The following is a 5,660-nucleotide window of genomic DNA, read 5'->3' on the forward strand; positions in this document are numbered from 1 at the left end:
AAAATCCAGTAGATATTTTCAATTGCTATTTGAGATGGAGGAACACTTTATTCCAGTGTTTCTCGTAATGGTGGAGACTGATAGTTTAAGTGTTTGAATGATCCGGGTTCACTGAGGTGTTTATTCCCAAGGGTTCTCTGGCCCCTGTGGTGTTCGTCTCTGCTGCATTGCTCCACTGCCCTTAAAAGCACAAGTATGAATCAGCAGTCTCTGCCGCAGGCTCGAGCTGCTCTCTGTGGCTGATATAGATAGTCCTGATCTATATCCATCACATGGGCTAAAAATTCAAATCTTTTAATTAGCCTTTACTTGTACGTGTATGTGATTTTTTTTTTTTTTGTATTATTATTTTTTTTATATGTATATGTATATATGTGTGTATATGTGCTAAATGACAATTAAAAATGTTAAAAGCCTCTTTATGTACCATTTATCCTGACATTGTATTACGGTTAACAAGAAGCTGGTCATATAATGTAGCACGAGATCTGAGCTTTAAAACCTCTATCTAGCTGTGAAGGGACATTCCCTGAATGGTTTCTGCTTACAGATGGTGTTAAGGATCAGCATACTATTAAATGCATCAAACTTCCTTGTTAGTGTTCATTATTATATTTAATTAGGACTTGACATTTAAATTAAAATGATCTATTTAATAAATGTGCCTTTTAATATGTATTCTTTAATTTTTATAAGGTGGTTAGTTTAAAAAGTCTGAAAATTAAAAATGTATGTGTATATACTTAGTATTTTTATTGTTGTTGTTATTATTAGTACTTGGGTTATTTATTTTAAGCTTGGTTGTGATGCCTGGTAGAAAAAAACTGGCAAGTGGAATTCGGTTCATTACATTTCCATGGTTGCACTTAATTGTGCGCATTAACAAAATGTTGTGGGAGGAATTGTTTTTAAAGTTCACTTGGTAACATCTGGAACTCTCCCATATTCCATGCACTCAAATGAAGGGTAAAGACATGCATGTGTGTGTGTGGCTGATAATCGAAGGCCCAGGACAGTTAGTAGTGTGTTCACTTCACACAAGTCCCGGTGCTCAGTCACTGGAGGCCACTGCGAGAACAATAATGAGTGAAAATGGCTGGCAAACAATTACTGATTTCTGGAACAGTGCTGATAGAAACATGTAGAGGGAAACAATGAAAGCACAGCACAGCACAATCTTTATCTAGAGAATCCCCTCTCTCCATTCTCTTCAGTACTATCATTTATAAGAAACATATGGCTGAGAGAAAGTTCCCTGTTTGAAATGAGGGCCATTTGACTGCGCAGAGAACAGCATTTTTGTTTTGTATAAAACATGCCAGGTTTCTGTGCACACAGAGGTTATGCTGAGGAGAGCATGTGTTTCTTCACAATATTTATGCCTCTTGTCAGATCAACTTTTAATTAGTCTTAAATTTTATTTCAGTGAACCCTTACAATACTATAACAAATGAACACCGAGACTTTATTCCCACAAAACTATCAATCAAGCTGCTGTGTTCGGAGTTGTTTTCATGTTTCTGTGATTTTGAGGCAAATAGGAGATAGCAATTCTGTAATTAGTATGTGGAACGAAGAAAATGTCAGTTTCCCAGGTTATAAGTCTTATGTAGTTAATATATAATGTATGTAATGGTCACCGCTACTGGATCAGGAGCAGTTAAAAGAAAAGATAAACACATTTGTTTGACGTCCTTTATGTGATGATATGTTGAGCAGTACACACAGAGAATATTCCCATGGCGTTCTTTGTAAAGCTGTAGAGGTTCCACGGGGGTTCAGCGTGATGCTCATGTTGTGCTACATAAGCAGAAGGTGCAAGTGGCAAACTTATCAGTCCTCTGAGAAATCAAGCAGCTTAAGCAAACTGTCTGTCCTGGCCAGGAAATGGGCAGGCTGCTCAAACACTAACAGCCTGCATCAACATCTTTCAAGAGGTGCCATTTATAGGAGCTCAAGGTCCTGAGAAACAGGTGAGAGATGAAGGAAAGGATGCCAGATGTTCTTGTGGCTGAAACAGAGAGAATGAGAGATGTAGGGTGGGGTAAGGGGGAGTAAACTCTACCGAAGCTGGGTATTTTTTGACCTAGTCTGTAGCATTTCTCAGAAACAATCTTATTACACCTCCCAAAGTTCCTTTGCACCTCCCCCTGGTTTGACGGTACTCAGAAACACGCTTTTATGCTGAGTCACAAACTCCATATGATTGTCTTCAGGAAGATGGTCTCTAAAATGTGAATGCACATGCTTAAGTAACTGACAGCAGTGTGGCATGATAGTAAAAATCTATAATAAAAAAATACTTAATTATATTGTTATTGTTGTATATTACAGGAGAGACCAGGGTCTTGTCACAAAGAGTAATTTTGTTAATTGTTTACTTTTGTTAATTGTCAATTTGTTTATTTGTTTAAAGCAATCCTTTTTGTTACATTTTGTTTTTGCTGCTTGATGATGCTTAATAATCATTAATGTTTTTGATTAATCTTTTTTCCCCCATTTTTTGTGTATATACAAACATACATACATATGCAAGGTAAATTGTCACAACAAACTAGACATTGAACAGCCATATTGTGTGTGTGTGTATATATATATATATATTGTGTATATAGCAAAAAAGCATTTCATTGGCTGTTCAAGGTCTAGTTCATTGTGACAACTTCCCTTGTTGCGTGGTCAGTATGCTTTATCTTTTTTCTTGGCAATAACAGTGGAAAATTTCAGTTTCTATCAAGACTTTAAGATATGCGTGTAAACTGATGTTCAAAAATAAACTTAAAAATAAATATTGTCTGGAGTAAAAGTGTGACAGCTAACCCTAGTGTCTCCTACATGCAGTGTTTATGCCATTTTATTACTTTGAATATTTGCAATATTAATAATTTTTGCAATAAAATTTTTTTTTTTCATGAAATTGACATAAAATAAATGAAAAGATAAAAATAGAAAACTGACACAAAGCTGAGTGGTTGCAAGCAGAAACTGGACTAATAAGATACTCAACAGATTTCTGCATGCAGCCACTTCCTGCATATCTCAGTCTTTTGAACCCCTGACAACATGCAATGAGATACGGTCCGGATCTAGTTTCTAAACTTAAAACCTAATTTAATTTTTCAAATTTGATTTATATCTATGAACTCGTCCCCGATTCTGCAGGCACGGAAAGAAAACTCAGCGGTTTGGAAATTAGTTTTTATTTCATTTGCCTCGCTTTTGTGGAGTTACAACGTTAGATTCCGTATAAATGTCAGTCAGTAAAAATGACTTACTGTTTGCTTATGTCATCCCTGAAGATTCCTCATCTTGCTCTCGCATTTCAAATAAACATCTTCGCGCCAAAACATTTCGTGCGTGAACGATATCGTTTCCCAGAAACATTTACAGTCAGAATTTTACAACAAATGGATCCGTGTAGATCAGGGGTGTCCAAACTTTTCCTAAAGAGGGCCGGATTCGACGATGTGGAAACACTGGGGGGCCGGATGCTTCTACCTATATAATAAACAATGTAATATTCTGTTATGAATCAACAACCCAGAAATGTAGTAAGTGTGTTGCTGCCCCCCACTGAGCAGTGATATTCACAGCACAGTGACCCGCTCCTGCCCTCCAACTTCGCCAGTAACAGACAAGAGCAGTACAATAAACAGATGGTTTGCGCTAATCAATGCCATATTTTCAGTTCCAGCGCTGATAAAAGAGAGCGAGCGTTTATATTCATTCACCCAATTAATCATCCTGCTGCCTATAGGGCCAATCAGTCTGTTTCATTTCATACTGCTTAAACCGGATCGCTTCAGTAGGCTATATTTCTCTCTGGATCACAATGCTTTAGTTAGTGCAAAAATAAAGTCATATGTCCGGTAACATTGTGATAAAGAACCATGATATGATAATTTACATTTAAAGGAATAGTTCACCTAAACGTGAAAATTCTTCTATTCTTCTAAATTCTAAGGCAAATGTGAAAATCTTCATACTCACTATTACTACAAGGTGAACTATTCCTTTAATATTTTGTGTGCATGACTCATGTCCAAACTAACTAAATGATTGGAAAACACTTGGAACCCAGAGTGAATGCAGTTAAATTGCATGACTATATGAATTTATAGGGTAATTCATGGATTTGATTAAATGGTGACTGATGTCAGGAAGGTTATTTAAGGACAGCTCACATAAGCCTACAGACCAGCCAGTGATGATTAGGCACATTGTCATGTCTCCATTTCCCAGATCCCCCTGCTGATTCCTGATGGTGTTGTCATACTCTCTCTGATTCACAGTGTAATGCCAAAGCAACCTTGTCCAGGGGCCTCATTTATAAAATACTGCGTAGAAAGAATCCTAAATTTGATTTTACGATAATTTCTCAAAGTGCGTACGTGTGATTCATAGAACGAACGTACGCACAGAAAACGCGCGCACGCCTCTCTTTTAGATGTGAAATCTATAAATTGCAATGATCTTGAAATTGTGCGCAGCTGAACAGTTTCAGATCTCCGCCCTGTAAACAATGTCTAATTAATGTCCTTGACTTATAAAAGAGCACCTGACAATGTCCAAATCTTTTACAAGCGGTAAGAATGGCTTATATTTCCAAAAACCTGCAGCACTCGGGCAAACAAAAGTGCGTACGTCTGCTCAAACCCTGACGTGGCGCTAAGCTCTTTTCCACGTCAAAGACCGTTTTTATAAATATGAACGTTGCCGTGGATTTTTGCGTACGCACACTCTATGATCAAATCTGTGCGTCCGCACGTTTTATAAATGAGGCCACAGGTGTTTCAGTTCAGTGCAGCTCTGCTGACCCCTCAGACATGGTGAGCTCTGCTGAAGACTTATTCATTTTCTTCACCACATGCGCCGCCTCAGAGACACTGGACTGACTGCTGCCTTACCAGCGCTGCTTAAAAGATTAAAAACAAACAGCATGACAGAAATATATCATGTGCTGTTGAACCAGTCCGACTGAGAATATATGGATGGACATGAAATAGGCTGTCCACTCAATTCAACAGAGTTTTAAGATTGAGAAAGGAATTGCTGCAGCTATATGGAAAGGTGTAAGAGATATTTTACACAGACTCGAGGCTGTAAGTGACTTAAAGTGTGAGAATACGTTTGGATTTAGAACCGATCATGTAGTGCAGTAAGACAAGTTTTTTTTTCTTCAAAACAAAAATATAATGAATATAGTGATGACGTCATTACGCCGGATCTGGGTCAGCGCCGCCACAAGCTTGCGGCATGATACTGTCGTGAACGAGCGTCCACAAGTGACACAGTAGAGACGAAAATGTGGAATAAAGTCATTATTTTTGTTTTCTTTGCGCAAAAAAGTATTCTCGTAGCTTCGTAACGTTACAATTGAACCACTGATGTCACATGGACTACTTTGTCGATCATCATGGTACTTTTCTGGACCTTGAACGTGGTAGTTACCTTGCTGCCTATGGGAGGGTCAGAGAGCCCTCAGATTTCATCAAAAATATCTTAAATTGTGTTCCGAAGATGAACGAAGGTCTTACGGGTTTCGAACAACAAGAGGGTGAGTAATTAATGGCAGAATTTTTTATTTTTGGGTGAACTAACCCTTTAAAGAAAAAACACTTGAGACATTAGAAAATAAAAGGCTGCTTTTATTCGAAACC

This window comes from Sinocyclocheilus rhinocerous, unplaced genomic scaffold (assembly GCF_001515625.1).
Source record: "Sinocyclocheilus rhinocerous isolate Xijiao unplaced genomic scaffold, SAMN03320098_v1.1 scaffold64, whole genome shotgun sequence".
NCBI lineage: Eukaryota > Metazoa > Chordata > Actinopteri > Cypriniformes > Cyprinidae > Sinocyclocheilus > Sinocyclocheilus rhinocerous.